Source organism: Giraffa tippelskirchi, chromosome 9 (assembly GCF_054371585.1).
Source record: "Giraffa tippelskirchi isolate mGirTip1 chromosome 9, T2T-mGirTip1v1.2.pri, whole genome shotgun sequence".
Taxonomy (NCBI): domain Eukaryota; kingdom Metazoa; phylum Chordata; class Mammalia; order Artiodactyla; family Giraffidae; genus Giraffa; species Giraffa tippelskirchi.
The window spans coordinates 151,303,920-151,322,161 of record NC_137283.1 but is presented as its reverse complement, the minus strand read 5'-3'; the positions used below and the strand labels follow the sequence as shown (position 1 = coordinate 151,322,161).

The 18,242-nt window shown below is 41.0% G+C and overlaps 1 protein-coding gene across 32 annotated transcripts in view; it reads right to left on the bottom strand.

The window, feature by feature from the left end:
• The window catches only part of MTHFD1L (methylenetetrahydrofolate dehydrogenase (NADP+ dependent) 1 like), a 253,716-nt gene that overhangs the window by 92,375 nt on the left and 143,099 nt on the right, over nt 1–18,242 (bottom strand). The window lies entirely within an intron of this gene.

The window sequence follows — 18,242 nt, the reverse complement described above, 5'->3', positions numbered from 1 at the left end:
GGGCAATTGTAGGGCTCACTTTGTTTCCTGTTTCTCAGAGAACAATGTCCTTTATTGCCTGATGTCCAATGTCTTTTGCATTCCAGTCCCCTATAATGAAAAGGACATCTTTTTTGGGTGTTAGTTCTAGAAGGCCTTGTAGGTCTTCTATATAAGGTCTTGAATAGAACCATTCAACTTCAGCTCCTTGAGCATTACTGGTTGGGTCATAGACTTGTATTACTGTGATATTGAATGCTATGCCTTGGAAATGAATGGAGATCATTCTGTCGTTTGTGAAACGATACCCAAGAACTGCATTTTGGACTCTTTTGTTGACTATGAGGGCTACTCCATTTCTTCTAAGGGATTCTTGCTCACAGATGTAGATATAATGGTCATCTGAGTTAAATTCACCCATTCCAGTCCATTTTTCCTAAAAGGTCAATGTTTACTCTTGCCATCTCCTGTTTGACCATTTCCAATATACCTTGATTCATGGACCTAACATTCCAGGTGCCTATGCAATACTGTTCTTTTGGCTTTGGCTCTGTCTCTTCATTCTTTCTGGAGTTATTTCTCCACTCTTCTCCAGTAGCATATTGGGCACCTACCAACCTGTGGAGTTCATTTTTCAGTGTCATATCTTTTTGCCTTTTCAGTAGGAAGTCAAGAGATACCTGGAGTAACAGGCAAATTTGGCCTAAGAGTACAAAAGGAAGCAAAGGCTAACAGAGGCTAACAGAGTTTTGCCAAGAGAATGCACTGCTCATAGCAAACACCCTCTTCCAACAACACAAGAGAAGGCTCTACATATGCACATCACCAGATGGTCAATACTGAAATCAGACTGATTATATTCTTTGCAGCGCAAGGTGGAGAAGCTCTATACAGTCAGCAAAAACAAGACTGGGAGCTGACTGTGGCTCAGATTATGAACTCCTTATTGCCAAATTCAGACTTCAATTGAAGAAAGTAGGAAAAACCACTAGACCATTCAGTTCAGTTCAGTTCAGTTCAGTCGCTCAGTCATGTCCGACTCTTTGCGACCCCATGAATCGCAGCACCCTAGGCTTCCCTGTCCATCACCAACTCCCGGAGTTTACATAAACTCATGTTCATCGAGTAGCTGATGCCATCCAACCATCTCATCCTCTGTCATCCTCTTCTCCTCCTGCCCTCAATCCCTCCCAGCATCAGGGTCTTTTCCAATGAGTCAACTCGTCGCATCAGGTAGCCAAAGGATTGGAGTTTCATCTTCAACATCAGTCCTTCCAATGAACACCCAGGACTGATCTCCTTTAGGATGGACTGGTTGGATCTTCTTGCAGTCCAAGGGACTCTCAAGAGTCTTCTCCAACACCACAGTTCAAAAGCATCAATTATTTGGTGCTCAGCTTTCTTCACAGTCGAACTCTCACATCCATACATGACTACTGGAAAAACCATAGCCTTAACTAGACGAACCTTTGTTGGCCAAGTAATGTCTGCTTTTTAATATGCTATCTAGGTTGGTCATAACTTTCCTTTCAAGGAGTAAGCGTCTTTTAATTTCATGGCTGCAATCACCATCTGCAGTGATTTTGGAGCCCCCCCAAAATAAAGGCTGACACTGTTTCCACTGTTTCTCCATCTATTTCCCATGAAGTGATGGGACCAGATGCTATGATCTTAGTTTTCTGAACGTTGAGCTTTAAGCCAACTTTTTCACTCTCCTCTTTCACTTTCATCAAGAGGCTTTTTAGTTCCTCTTCACTTTCTGCCATAAGGGTGGTGTCATCTGCATATCTGAGGTTATTGATATTTCTCCCAGCAATCTTGATTCCAGCTTGTGTTTCTTCCAGCCCAGCGTTTCTCATGATGTACTCTGCATAGAAGTTAAATAAGCAGGGTGACAATATACAGCCTTGACGTATTCCTTTTCATATTTGGAACCAGTCTGTTGTTCCATGTCGAGTTCTAACTGTTGCTTCCTGACCTGAATACAGGTTTCTCAAGAGATAGGTCAGGTGGTCTGGTATTCCCATCTCTTGAAGAATTTTCCACAGTTGGTTGTGATCCACACAGTCAAAGGCTTTGGCATAGTCAATAAAGCAGAAATAGGTGTTTTTCTGCAACTCGTATGACCTAAATCAAACCAATTATGATTATACAGTGGAAGTGACAAATAGATTCAAGGAATTAGATTTGATCAGGTACCTGAAGAATTATGGATGGAGGTTCAGGACAATGTACAGGAGGCAGTGATCAAGACCATCCCCCCCCAAAAGAAATTCAAAACGACAAAATGGTTGTCTGAGGAGGACTTACAAATGGCTGAGAAAAGAAGAGAAGCAAAAGGCAAAAGAGAAAAGGAAAGATTATATCAATCTGAATGCAGAGTTGCAAAGATAGCAAGGAGAGGTAAGAAAGCCTTCCTAAGTGATCAATGCACAGAAATAGAGAAAAACAATAGAATGGGAAAGACTAGCGATCTCTTCAAGAAAATTAGATACACCAAGGGAAAATTTCATGCAAAGATGGGCTCAACAAAGGGCAGAAATGGTATGGACCTAACAGAAGCAGAAAATATTAAGAAGAGGTGGCAAGAAGACACGGAAGAGCTATTCAAAAAACATCTTCACAACCCAGATAATCACGATGGTGTGATCACTCACCTAGAGCCAGACATCCTGGAATGTGAAGTCAAGTGGGCCTTAGGAAGCATCACTATGAACAAAGCTAGTGGAGGTGATGGAATTCCAGTTGAGCTATTTCAAATCCTAAAAGATGATGCTGTGAAAGTGTTGCACTTAATATGCCAGCAAATTTGGAAAACTCAGCAGTGGCCACAGGACTGGAAAAGGGCAGTTTTCATTCCAATCTCAAAGAAAGGCAATGCCAAAGAATGTTCAAACTACTGCATAATTGCACTCATCTTACACGCTAGCAAAGTAATGCTCAAAATTCTCCAAGCCAGGCTTCAACAGTACATGAACCGTGAACTTCCAGATGTTCAAGCCAGATTTAGAAAAGGCAGAGGAACCAAAGATCAAATTGCCAATGTCCATTGTATCACAGAAAAAAGGTAGAGAATTTCAGAAAAACACCTATTTATGCTTTATTGACTTTGCCAAAGCCTTTGACTGTGTGGATCACAACCAACTGCAGAAAATTCTTCAAGAGATGGGGATACCAGACCACCTCACCTGCCTACTGAGAAATCTGTATGCAGGTCAGGAAGCAACAGTTAGAACTGGACATAGAACAACAGACTGCTTGCAAACTGGGAAAGGATTATGTCAAGGCTGTATATCGTTACTCTGGTTATTTAACTTCTATGCAGAGTACATCATGCAAAATGCTGGACTGGATGAAGCACAGGCTGGAATCAAGATTGCAGGGAGAAATATCAATAACCTTAGATACGCAGATGACACCACCCTTATGGCAGAAAGTGAAGAAGAACTAAACAGCCTCTTGACAAAGTGAAAGAGGACAGTGTAAAAGTTGGGTTAAAACTCAACATTCAGAAAACTAAGATCATAGCATCTGGTCCCATCACTTCATGGCAAATAAATGGGGAAAGAATGGAAACAGCGAGAGACTTTATTTTTTAGGGCTCCAAAATCACTGCAGATGGTGACTGCAGCTATGAAATTAAAAGACACTTGCTCCTTGGAAGAAAACCTATGACCAACCTAGACAGCATATTAAAAAGTGGAGACATTACTTTGCCAACAAAGGTCTGTCTAGTCAAGGTTATGGCTTTTCCATTAGTCATGTATGGATGTGACAGAGTATAAAGAAAGCTGAGCACTGAAAATTGATGCTTTTGAGCTGTGGTGTTGGAGAAGACTCTTGAGAGTCCCTTGGACTGCAAGGAGATCAAACCAGTCAATTGTAAAAGGAACCAGTCCTGAATATTCATTGGAAGGACTGATGCTGAAGGTGAAGCTCCAATACTTTGGCCACCTGATGCGAAGAACTGACTCATTGGAAACGCCTCTGATGCTGGGAAAGATGAGGGCAGGAGGAGAAGGGGATGACAGAGGATGAGATGGTTGGATGGCACCATCGACTCTACGGACATGAGTTTGAGCAAGCTCTGAGAGTTAGTGATGAACAGGGAGCCTAGTGTGCTGCAGTCCATGGGGTTGCAAAGAGCTGGACACTGAGCAACTGAACTGACTGTCCAAAGTCTTGAGTGATTTTTTCCCATATACTTTTTTTAAATTTTTTAATTAGTTTATTCTCTATTTTTTAACTTTATAACATTGTATTTGTTCTGCCATACATTGACATGAATCCACCATGGGTGGATGCTTTCCCCCTCCAGAACCCCGCTTCCACCTCCCTCCCCATCCCATCCCTCCAGGCCATCCCGGTGCACCAGCCCCAAGCACCCTATATCATGCATTGACCCTGGACTGGCGATTCGCCTTTTTTCCCATATACTTTGTGCAGTTTCCTTGACTCTTTAAAATAGGAGGGTAAATCTGACCCCTGTTACACCATCTTCAGTAGAATGCAACATACAAAGATTGCAATATACCACTGGATGAGATATAATCATCTAATAAGTTTAGGTATGAATTTCATAGGCTGATGGAGCTTTTGAAGACTATACTACTCACTGTACCTAATTAAAGAGCAAGGCTACTGGAAACATACATATAATGACAGAATTTGATGTTAAGTAATCCAAGAATACAATTATATTAATAGGAAAAAAACCGTAATTGTAGCAATGACTAGGAATAAGGTAATATACATTTTATGTTTATAAACTGAAAAAAAGGGAATAATGAGAATTCTTTACTTACTGCTCAGCTATCTGCTTTTCTCAATCAAAACAAAGTCAGTTTTCTTGAACTTTTCTCCTTTTGGCAAGTCAGCTCCTTCCTTCATTGCTTTGCTACTGACACAGCGGCAAGAAGCATTTGAAGTTCAGTGTGCCTCCCTCTTCTGCCCTCTCAGTGACCTTGGTGAATGAAAGCTTCCCATGATGGCACATTTTCAAATAAATATGTGGCCCAGGCATCTGACAAGCGTTTGAGTAATTCTCTAGCATGTTGAAGGAGAGCGATACCATCAGCCCACGAGCTATTTTCCCACAGAAAAAGCCTGAATTTTTCATATAAATAACACAAGGTATCAACGTGGATACACTTTACACCCACAGTTCTGTCAGTACCTCCCAGCTTAGTGTGGTGTCTCCTGTTGACTACAGTCTCACTTCTCAGTTTTACTTCCTCCACCTTCTATTCCCACCTCCACAACCATTCTACTTATCAGGAAATTTGCTGTAAGCCAAAAGCAAATCTGGTGCTTATATGAACATTTAATTTCAAGCAAGTATGTCTACAAGACCTGGCACGTCTACACACAACATTTATTTCATGTGCTGTTGTATTTTAGAGTTGGGGTAAAGTGACCTAAAGCACAGCTTTGAATTCCCTCCCTAAACCTGGGCTGTCTTGGGGCTCCCAGACCAGCTGCTTTCCCTTCCTGAAGCCCATGGAGATTTCCATGGGGGAAAGGAATACGGCTACCTGCCTCAGGGAACTTCATCTTGGCTCTTTTCATTTCATTCCTACCAATACTTAGGGACATTGGGAAACCAAACACAGCTCCCAGTGGGAAAGAGGTTAGGGGGTCCTGGGACAGTTTTATGTGCTTATTACTCCAACAAGAAATTTCACAGACCTCTTCTTTCTTCTAAATCACAGGTTGGAAAACTACAGTCCAGACATCACACATCAGACCAGTTATCTATTTTATAAATAAAGTTTTATTAGAACACAGCAACACTGGTTTATATATTGTCTGTGGTTGCTTTTGCACTGTAACAGCAGAGCTGAGTAGTGAGGACAGAGATTGTATGGGCCGCAACACTTAAAATACTTACTATCTGACCCTTTGCAGGGAATGTTTGTTGATTTCTGTTCTAAAAGACAATGTCACAGACAAAAGGATTTAATAAGAAACAAAGAAGACAAAGAATTTGGTTGTGGGTCTTCTTTAACTTTCCGTAAAGATGCCAAACACATTTTATGACTAGTAAAGTGCAGCTGTCAACTGAAAGGCAAAGCTGGTGCTGATGACTGAATTGAGATTACTGGTTCAACAGAACACACAGTTTTAAAAAAGTGAAAGATCAAGGGCACTAATCTGCTTGGCATATTCTCAGTGTTTTGAGAGACTACTAGGAGAGAGTCATTCTCAGCTTAAAAGATATATAAGTGGTAGGACTTTATAGTATTTTTTAAAATTAGAATCTGCTTCAGTATTTTAATTTACAGAGTTCTCGTTTGCAGAATGAAACTCATAGCATCTAGTCTGTAGAGTCTGGATAAACGTTTTACTTGGAGTCTAATTTTCTCTCTCTCTCTTTTTTTTTGGCTGCCCCGCATGGCAAAACATATAACCAACTAGGGCCTACTAAACAGCACATATGATTACAAAATGTCAGTATTTTGTAATAATATACAAGGGAAAACAATCTGAAAAAATATGTAGTATATATACAATCATTATGCTACATACCTGAAACTAACATGAAATTGTAAACCAACTATACTTCAATAAAATTTTAAAAAATTGCATGGTTTCCATATACCTGGGTATGGACCTTATAACTGCAATCACTCTGGAATGAAGTCGTAGCTAAAAAACCCTGAGGTAGAGGTGGCTAAAGTTGGATATGAAATTATTACTCCCTGAACGCACCCCAGCCCCCTAACCACTAGACCAGCCTTCTCCAACCTCCCCGCCTGAATGCCTCGTCTTTCACCAAGACCGTCCTAAATTATGATTGATGTGAGGATTGCCATAAAACGATACCATGTCTTAGCCCTTTCCAAAAACTTAATGAAATCAGGCAAGCTGGCATAAGTCCACAGGAAAGGAATCAAAGCTGGATACTGTGATCAGCACTTCAAAGAAACGGAGCTGAGTTCAAAAGAAATAAGGCTGTGGACATGTATTGATATTAGTCTTAAGGATTTTGACGATTCCCCCAGCAAATGCATCACTGTTGACAACGTGAAGTGTAGGGGGAGTGGTAAGGTTTTGGTCTACCTAAGAAAGTCCCTGTATATTTAGCATTTATATGCTGTCAAGATTAACTGTCTTAGGTTGTGAATAAAGGATCTTTAAGCTAAAAAATGTATGCAATCCATATCCACCTTAATTTCTATTTAACTTTTGAAAAAAAAATTGGACTGAGTATTCAGAATACTGAGTCTCCTGGGATCAGTAGATGGAAACGTTAAAAGTCCGAAAAGAACAGAAAAGAACTGAAGGTCAGAGAATGGGCTGGGAAGCATATGGATGTTGAAACCAGACGCTCAGTTCAAGAACCTGACCTGCAGCAGCAACTTGGAGCCACGAGGAAATGCCTCAAGATTTGAGAGATCTGGTAGCATTAATAACCATGTCCAAGAAGAAAAAGTGAAAAATGATACTGGAAAATCTTGAGGTGTCTCCATCTCCATCACTGATAAGATCTTGGCTTAAGTTCCTCTCAAAGGGGCACCAGACAAAAGGAATCAGGGACCAAAAGAATCCCAGTGAGGCGTTTCTACTTCTGTGCAGTCAGGGAGGCGTGACTCTGTTGCTGCGGGAGGAGGACTGGCAAGAAGTCTTTTTGATTTAATCAAAACGCAGCTATCAGATCTGAACTCCAGCTATTATTTTGGTTTATTTGCCCAAAAGCTGTCTCTCTTGCCAATGGAGTTAATAGGAATTGTGTTCCGAGTTTATTAGCATTACTCATCTCTTTTATGCCGTCATGCCCGAGAAATAAACTTGTTATTCAAATGCTCCTTTCAAGTTTTCCTGGGTCTCACTTAGAGTCTCAAAGAGTTAGAGACATGCAGTCAAGAATAAGTGCCCACTGTTTACATGCACTAGAAGTTTACATGCAATACACAAGAGATGAGAGAATTCATTCGGCTGGTGTCTGCACAACATTGGCAGAAAGAAAAGGAATCAGTGATGCCAAGCTGGCAAGCAGCTACCATGTTCCAGTTTCTGGAGAAAAGTTTGAGAGGTTTCACTGTGCCAGTACACGGAGATATATGTGTGTATATATGTTGTGTGTGTGTGTGTGTGCGCGCGCGCGCGCGCGCTTAATCACCCAGTTGTGTCCAACTCTGCGATTTCATGGACTGTAGCCCACCAGGCACCTCTGTCCATGGGGATTCTCCAGGCAAGAATACTGGAACGGGTTGCCATGCCCTCCTCCAGGGGATCTTCCCAACCCAGGAATTGAACCCAGGTCTCTGGCATTGCAGGTGGATTCTTTACTGTCTGGGCCACCAGGAAAGCCCATATATATGTTATCCATCTTAAACTTAAATATTAACATGCAATCTTACTTCTGGTGTCCTCAGGCAATAAGCTGGTATCTATTATTTAGAAACGTAACAAAAATTATGACTTAAAGAACTGCTTCAATAATTATTGATATTTTTAACTGATCAATATAATTTGATTTTATCATAAGGAAATTAATATGCTTTTAATTCTAAATATGGACTACAAAAACCTACATACCCTGCTTTAATGAGCTGAATAGGAATGAGATGAGTAACTAAGGAAATTCTGGAAGACTAAAATGAGAAACCTTAAGTTTGAGAGAACAGGGTTGGGGGCGAGGGGCAGGGCTGAGGATGGCAGACTCAAGTACTACAGAAACGATGCAGAAAAGATGCACTTTGGGCAGGGGCCAGCAACAGACTAAGGACCAACCTACTTTTTCTGCGGTTCTTTCAAGCCAACGCATTATAAAAAAAGAAGAAAGAAAAAAAAAACCTGATGCTACCTAATCATTATGGGTATGGAGACCTCTTTCCAAAGCAGACAATTAGTTCCCATGGGGCAGAATCCGATATTCAACATGAAAATGCATGAGACGGAGCAACTATAAATTGAGCATTCTGCTTTTAAACGACTTTGTATTTCATTCATGCTAACCTTTATCTATAATTAAACAAACAGTAGTTTTGGTCTATGGGAGACACTCAATTTATTCACTTTACAGACCATAACCTGAGCAGACCTGCATTCTTACGCTGGCTTCTCAGTAACCACAAGGCTGTCCCAGGTGATGCAGGATGGGTCTGCCCCTGAGTTGCCCACAGAATAGGCATGACAGTCACCCCTTGCCTGGACACACCGATGCATCAGGACGGGGATATGGGGCAAATAGGGCCATCATGTCCTGAAGACAGCTATTCTCTGAACAACACGGGTCTGAACTGCAGCAGGTTCAGGGATGTTTTTCAACCTGTGGTTGCCCGAAGCTGTGGATGTGGAACCATGGATACAGAGGGCGCATTACAATTATACACGGATTTGCCACTGCCTTAAGGCTGGTGGCCCTAAACCTGGTGCTGTTCAAGGATCAAAGGTCAAACTGTACTGATAAACAGTTGGTGAAAGAAACAAGGTTCTTTTTCCTCTGGGATAGTGGGTTTTGCTTGAAGTAAGTGATATGGAGGGCATCCCTTCCAGGGAGGTGGAGCTGCGAAATGGAGAGCAGAAGCCAGAAGGCAGAGGGGGCTAAAGCCAGACAACTGTGGAACTTTGTTATCTGGGTCAGTCCTTCTTTTTGCGTGACTTTGAGTTCAGTTTCTCTTTGTCTGTTGTTCAGTTGCTCAGTCGTGTCCAACTCTTTTCAACCCCATGGACTGCAGCACGCCAGGCCTCCCTGTCCATCACCAACTCCTGGAGTTTACCCAAACTCATGTCCATTGAGTTGGTGATGCCATCCAACCATGTCATCCTCTGTTGCCCTCTTCGCCTCCTGCCCTCAATCTTTCCCAGCATCAGAGCCTTCTCTAATGAGTCAGCTCTTTGCATCAGGTAGGCAAAGTACAGGAGCCTTAGCTTCAGTATCAGTCCTTCCAATGAATATTCGAAGGACTGATGCTGAAGCTCTAGTACTCTATTTCTCTTACTTGCAACAAAAGAGTTTTGACAAGCACAGCGTGTGTTAGAGCTCACTGGCTAGGAGACCTTGCCCAGGCTCTCAGCCTGGAGAAGGGGCTGTGCTGGTGGGGGCAGAGGGAGTTGGGGGAGAGCAGTGAGAATCTGCTTGGGAGGTGGGACCACGGTGGTCGAGTCTGGTGGGCTGGCTCTTCCCACAGTAAAGACGGGAGGCATGCCTGTGCCCATTCATTGCCTGAAAAGCTCTTCCTTTGCTTGCCCTCCTCCCCCACCACTGCTGTGAGATGGGAGTGGCATTGCAGACATTTCTAAATTAAATCACACCCATGGTACAAAAGCATAAAGAAATGTGCAGGAGGTCATTTAAGAATATTAACATGTTTTTCAACATCAGCAAACATTTGCTACCTTGAAATGTTACAAGCTATGATTTTGTTTAATATTTTAAGGTTTTTGTTTGGAACAATAGTGATTATTAAAAATCCCAAACCAACCAAATTTTGATCTCTAATAAGTTAAAAGCAATTTAACACTTCAAGGAAATTTATCAGGAATTAAAGAAATGGCATAAAGAGGAAAGATTTTAATTAATGACATGCGAAGTGAATTTCTTTGGAAGCAAACTCTGTAAGTGAAATCAGAGTTTTAAGAGACAACTCCTCAAATGGACTATTTTTGCCAAATATTAACCTTATTTTCACTTCAGTTTTTTAAGACTTTAAAATAGTATATTTTTAAGACCAACAATTTGATTATGTATTTTGAGAAACTCTCAATGTGTGAGTTCATCCAGGAGTGGCCTGGTCCCAGTGGAAAGATTCATAACAAAGAAACACTGAATATCTTTTCAAATTCTAAGTAGCATGTGCTGAAAATGAACACTCCCAGAAATACTCATAACTCCCTGCAGCAACTATAATATTACACTGCACTTTATTTAAATTATTACCCTCTTGAAAAAAAAAAATGTAGCACAAATTCAAATCATTGGTTTTGAAGGTATATTTTCAAACACTTCAGTAACTTCCAACTTGAGTCCAGATAATGTGATGTGACAGCTGATGCTACTTCTCCCTTCCCATTCTTGACATTTGGCTCTTTAATTATTCTATTCACTTAACTGTCTAAATATATTTGCATAAGTTTACAACAGTATCAGATGGAAGGCTTCATGAATTTGTCAATATTATTTTTGGCTAAGTTAATGGAAAGGAAACATGTTTTGCTAAAAGCTCAAAAATTCTGAACAGGGAAATAGCAAACTGCCCTTACATCTACATAGGATGTATCTGTTGGTAAAGTATAAAAGAAAAGAAAGGTGGGCATTTGACTTGATTACTCATCTTACAAAATATTCAATCTTTTCCTTATGTTACACTGCACACTATCAATTAATCATGTTTGAAAGCTGAAAGAACAAAGACTGTTTAGATGATAAATGAGGCAGTAAATGAAGCTGAGATAGGAATAAAGATTTGAGAGGGAAATATTGTTTCTTTTTTAATATTTATTTTGAGACTAGACAAATGACCTGCAACTTATTGTAAAATCGACATTCTACCATTAAGTTCGACTCTGTACATATTTCATGATATCTCTTAAGACAACTTAGAATAATGCAAAATTGATTATTAATAATCACACAAAAAAGCAGCAAGCACATAGGCATGCATTCAATCCAGCCATAAAAGGACTCCAGTGGCATTAGTGGAGGTTACTTCTTTAGGCACCGAAGTTTACCTCTAAGACCAAAGCCAACTTACATATGTTGAGTTAAATGGAGGTCTTATAGAACTACAGTCATATTGCTTTCTAGTACTTGCCTATCCAAGTTTAAGGCCACCCAGGAATGAAATCCCAAACTAAGTAAATATGCAGCAACCTCATTTGACAGTTTTCAAATTCCACTTTATCCTTTATCAGGGCTTCAAGCAAAAAATTAACATGTTTTGAGTTTGACTTCATTTCCCATATCCGAGGGGTCACCCCACCTACTCTTGCCCTGACACACTCCTGATATATTGCGATTTTCCTGACTCTAGAGAATAAGACAAAGACCCTGCCATATTTATCTTTTTACTCCTAGTGGTGAACAAAGTAGGTAACATAAACTTTGCTGAATGGACACAAGAGTAAACAGATGGGAAATCTCCTAATAATTTATTGCCCTCTGATAATCCACGTTGATTGACCATGAATGGTTGACTTAGAGGCTGCTTGGAAATCCCTTCTGTGTGGAGGCCTTGATGTGATCAACTCGACTTTTTAGGATCCAAGGATTCATTGTGAAGTAAGTTGCATTAAGCAAACTTACAAAATCTGTTTTATAATCTAAATTTCATTTTATTCATTTTGGGTAATGTATGACTTCGCCATTTTGAGAAGGCAGTGCAGAATGATGGAAAGAGCCACAGACTTGAAACAGAAGTAGTGCTAATGATTCCAGACCCTTTAATTTATTGTACAGATGTTTGCGATGTGGGAGACCTGGGTTCAATCCTTGGGTTGGGAAGATGCTTGGAGAAATTACTGGCAACCCACTCCAGTCTTCTTGCCTGCAAAATCCTATGGACAGAGGAGTCTGGTGGGCTACAGTCCATGAGGTCACAAAGAGTCAGACAAGACTGAGTGACTAACACTTTCACTACTTTTTCAGACACAATACCCAACTGCACAGTAGACAACTTCACCTGACAAATGCTTAAAACAAATGCCTGAGACTACTCAGCATGTGCAAAATGGAATGTACTGTCATGCAGAAGAGAGCTAACATAGCAGATCTGAGAATGCTACCTTTAGAATTGTTTGCAAGGCTGGTGACCAGGAGCCTGGCTTTTGGAAGGGTTTATACGACACACCTGCTTTGTTCTAGGAGGTCTGGTGAGTCCCAGGCAGAGGGTGCCTGAGTAACTCTGGACTTCACCCATGTGCTTATTCCCCTGGCTGATTTTGCTTTGTATCTTTTTGCTATAATACATCATAACTGTGAGTAGGACTATACATGCTGAGTCCCCTAGTGAATCCTGAACCTGGGGGTGGTTTGGGTTCTCCCATCACAATTACTTCCCTCCTAAATTGTTTTTTCCTCCTTTATTGCTTATATAAGTAAATGACAACCTGACCCACCAAGGGAACAAGTCAGACCTTGGAGCCATTTTCAAATTGTCTCCTCCCCTCTCTTGCTTGGCTTCCCTGGTGGCTCAGTGGTAAAGAATTTGCCTGCCAATACAGGAGACCCGAGTTCAATCCCTGGGTCAGGAACATCCTCTGGAGAAGGAAATGGCAATACACTCCAGTATTCTTGCCTGGAGAATTCCACAGACAGCAGAGCCTGGTGGGCTACAGTCCGTGGGGTCACAAAGAGTGGGACACGACTTTGCAACCAAACAACAACAACAACTCTCCTGCTTATTGAGTCCAGCTCCTTCTACTCCCATAATCTCTCTAGTACCCACATCTTCCTCAACCTCCACTGGCTCTGCCATAGTCTAGGCTGGGTGTTTCTTGCATTCCTAAATTTTTGGCCATCCAGCATGACATGCGGGATCTTAGTTTCACAACCAGGAATTGAACCCTCACTCGCTGCAGCAAAAGTGCGAAGCCTTAACCACTGGACCCCCAGGGATATCCCTCTTGCATTCCTAACTAGCACCTATGCTAGGCATTTATGCCTCCTCCCTTCTCTCTATCTACTCTCCAACCTGTTACATGATTGATGGCTCTGAACTGTAAACACAATGATGACATTGCTTTGCTTAATACAGGACCTGTGGATGAATCAAGTTCTAATTCCTAAGCTTGACCTTCAAGGCCTCACTTGTCCTGGGTCTGAACTTCCTGCGCAATGTCACTGCTCATGCTCCTGCAAATCTCCTGTTAGCCAGCATGCCTCTCTCTCACCGTGATGACAGATGTGTTGCTGTTTTCCTGTCCCACGTCACATGGCTAACCTCTTCTCATCCTTCACAATCCCAGGCTCGGCCTGAGCTCCCCAGTCCTGCCAAGTCCTGTGCCATCTGGTCCCATGGGCTCTGGAGCACCATTGCGACCCTCTATCTCTTAGAAGGGTAGAGCCCTAGGCTCTTTGAGCTGTTAATATAGTTAACTGCGGCCTCTTACTAGCCTGTGAACTCCTTGAGGGCAAGGCATTTGTTGCTGTTTTATTTGTTTTTTCTCATGGCCCAGTGCACAGTGCTCGTCAATAAATATTGAATGAGTGAATCAGAAATAAGGCATTTGTGTGGTCGTACAGCGATGTATTCATTAAGCCTGAATTGCCTGATGAGTCATCACTGTTAGCTTGAGTATCTGAAGTGCATCTAAGGGAAGAAGATTAGTCACTGTCAAGGACAGAACTCTTTCCTCTGGACTCTCCTGGTTCTGACAATAAAATCATCTCTAGAGCTCCTATTCTCAAACCCATGTGGTCTCTACCTTCTGTTCACACCCCACCCCGGAGCAATGCATTTGATTCTTTACTGACTGAAGTGTTTCCAAAAGAATTTTCCCAAATTGCTTCCCACAAACTCAATGCTGTTTATCTTAGAGATGTCTGCTCATTGACCTTCATCTACTTTGCCCCTCACTTAAATCCTAATGTCCTTCTTCAAGTCTCTCCTGTTCCCTTCCTACAGTACAGGAAGGACCTGAGTCTGGAACCAAGCAAAACCAAATTCCATTGGAAACACTGATTGACCCATGAAGGAAACTGATGACTCTCTGGTGCATTATGTAATATATGGAAGAAAAGCCCTTCCATACCATCCCGTCGTTGATCTATTAATACACACTTGCCCATAGGACAGAGAGCAGAGCTAACTGCCAGGCTGAGGGTCTGAAATGCAAGGTCAGGTACACCTTAGAAACTGCTCTGGGAAATACCAATCTACGCGCTTTGATTATCAAGAACAGTTAATGTCTTGATCAGTGTCCACGAATAAAAATTATTTAACAAAACGGTAAGAGAAGGGCCTTGATACTGAAACTGCAATATTTTGGCCACCTGATGTGAAGGGCTGACTCATCTGAAAAGACTCTGATGCTGGGAAAGATTGAAGGCAGGAGGGGAAGGGGATGACAGAGGATGAGATGGTTGGTTGGCATCACCGACTCAATGGACATGAATTTGGGTAAACTCCAGGAGCTGGTGATGGACAGGGAGGCCTGGCGTGCTGTGGTTCATGGGGTTGCAAAGAGTCGGACACGACTGAACTGAACTGAACTGAACTGAAGGTAATTACCATCTATCTCACTGAAAGAATGTGCAAGTGTATATGGAGCTCATGATTCTCGCTGGTTGTAAGCCTGAAGGCCATCCTTAAAAGTGAGCAAATAGCACATTTCTGCAAAGAGTAACAGCAAGCTTTCCGTAGGATCAGAAAATCAGCCTTCACCATGAGGACAAAGCCCAAATATGGATGTGACAGACCCTGAAAATCAGACTGCATCCCCTCTACCTGCTCCTTATAGACCCCAGCAAGGTCCTGACCCTTCCAGAGTGCTGAGCTGCACTAGATACAACTTTCTTGTCTCTTTGTGAAGCTATTCATGTTTTATTAAAGTGTCAATGTGGTAAATCAGCTCAAGCTAGTACTGGGTATGGAAATGAAACAAGGAAAGAAGAAATTGAAACCACTAATCTATAAACCGTGGGTTGTCCCTGAATGGCAAGGAAAACAAGGATTTGGAATACTGCTTTTCTCAAAGGTAAGACTATTCTGTGCAGTTTTAATTGAGAAATATATGGTAGGCATACATTTTGTTGTGTACGTGTGTGTGTACATGTGTATATATTTTGGAAAGTCTAGATCTTTCTGGCCTTGGAGCATTCGAGGTGGTATCTTTCTTTATATTTTGCTCCCTAATCCTCTGTACATCTGTTTCTGAAGGTGGAGGTTTTCAGCAAACAACTTAAGGAGGCTTACTTTTTAAGAAAGTTTAAGGATTAGATGGACAGAAATCGAGATCATGGAATATATATACCAAATGAATGTTTAGATCCAATTAGAAAGTAGGTGCATGGTCTAGGCACCCTACAATCAGGAGAGCTAAGCTGTGATTTGTTATAGAGCTTCCTGACAGCCAAAGCGAAAGGGGGAAGACATTCAGGTCAAGGATGCACCTAGGAAGGGTATTTTATTCTCTAGGAAAAGCAGCACAGAAAACAAAGTCAGTAACTCCAAGACATTATTGTCACTTAAGTTTGGAAGAAACTCATTCAATAACTAGAAGCAACTGTGTGCCAAGTGCTGGGCATTTGATAAAAAGTCAGGCAGCTGACGGGTCAGGGTTATAATCTCCAGTGATGGCAGGAGTTGAATCTATTATGCTGGCCAAGCAGGTTCCTATGCCTAGCAGAGTAGTCATTTGGCTTGCAGGCTTGATAATAATTTTGTGAAATTAAGGAACAAAATCAAGTCTCTCATCTAAAGAGATGACCAACCTATCCCAAAGAAAGAGAGAGAAGCCAGTAGAAAAGAATTCTGAACCTCCTTCAAGCACATTAACTAACAGGTGACAGAAACACCAAGATTCACATCCAAAAAAAAAAAAAGTGGGTAACATTATTCTGGTTTAGAAGGTATTCAAAACAAGAGTTTCAACCAGGAAAGCTATAGAAAAATCTCATCACATCACAATGAAAAGTTTACCTTTTGAGCAACACAGCTTTCTATTCAACCAGCCAAAAAAAAATTAGAAAGTTTATCCTAAGTTACTACAATTTTAAAGCTATAATGGGATTAACAGCTATCAAACAATAATGTTTTGCATACTATCAGCTCACGTAATGGGATTAGTTTTAGAATAAATCATTTGAAGCCACTATTTCTAATTGGATAGTTACCAGAATCAAGGCTCACATCCAGTAACAGGTAAGATTAAAAATAAGACCATATAATCAGCAGAAAGATTATATAATATCTCTAATGAGGCAATGTCGGTGTTGAATCCTGGTTCTACTATTTACCGGCTCCATGATCAGGGCAATCTCTTTAATCTCTCTACCCTTGGTTTCCCTTTGTGTAAACAAGGGCATTGACGTTACCTACCCAGAAGGAGGCTGTGAGCATTAAATGAATTAATACATATGAACTGCTCAGAAGGGCTCTGATGTTACAGCCATTAAACTGATGGCGAATTAAACTAATTCGAGTAAAACTGGTTACAGTTTAACTTTTATCATTACAATTTAATAAACTTCTCTTTGTTTCTATTTGCTTTTTCTATGCACTTTTACATTGCTGACATTATGCTCTATGAATTTCACTTATTTTTCCCACTAAACAAACGAGTTATTCCTCCAAGTCATTAAACATTATAAACATATAGCTACTGTATACAGAGACAATATATATAGAGAGATTGTATATAGAGACAATCATTCCAGTCCTGAAAGTATCCAGACATTAGTATCTTTAATCCTCCTTTCAGTGAATCCTTTTTGCGTCACACATTACCTCTAGGGGAAAAGAATAGACTATTTGCAGGGGGGTGCTTGAAAGATGTCCGTCTATGTAGTCAATAGAGAAGATACTGAAGAAATAAAATCACAATAGAAGATCTGTGAAAACCTACTGAACTACTGTAGACAGAGTTTTGGCTTGTTAGTGTTTAATAATACATAGAGAGCAGTGTCTGCATGTTGATAACACAGGAAGGAGAACAGGATGTCAGGGTAAGATGCAGAGTAGCCGGGTGCACTTGAGATGAACTGGACATTCCATCCCTGTTCTCCGCTTGAATATGTGAGCACAAGGAAGTGCTAAAGAGGGATTTATGGGCATTTTTTTTTGAAGTACCGCAGAAGATTCCCCATCATGGTTCCCATGTTCCATTAACCATTTAACTTTAAGTTAACCATTAACTTCCTGTCCAAAGACAGGAAGAATCACTCTGAAATGCTAATCCATACACTTAATATCCTTCTTCTTCCTGAAATCTTCCCTTCTTTTTCCAGTGATGCGGTTGCAGCAACCTTTTTTTTTTTCCCCCTCTGTAATGTGTTCTACTCCAAAGAAAGATAGCAGGTTCCAATTTATGCCTCAAATGAAATTTAAAAACACTTCAAACAAGTCAAATAGATCTGCTTTTGGAATTTTATTGTTAGGTGGTGTCTCTCTGCTCTCCCCCTCTCCCCGCCCAAACTTTCCCATCTCCAAAAGGGAGCACATTCCATTCTCTGTGACAAACTTATCAAAATTAAAATAACAACCTCCAGCTGTCAAAACAGCTTAAAAAAAAAAGCTAGTTGTGGTTATTGTAAATAATAAAGAAATTACAGCTACCTATGCAATGATTTTTACCCCCACAAAAAATATTTCTTTAAA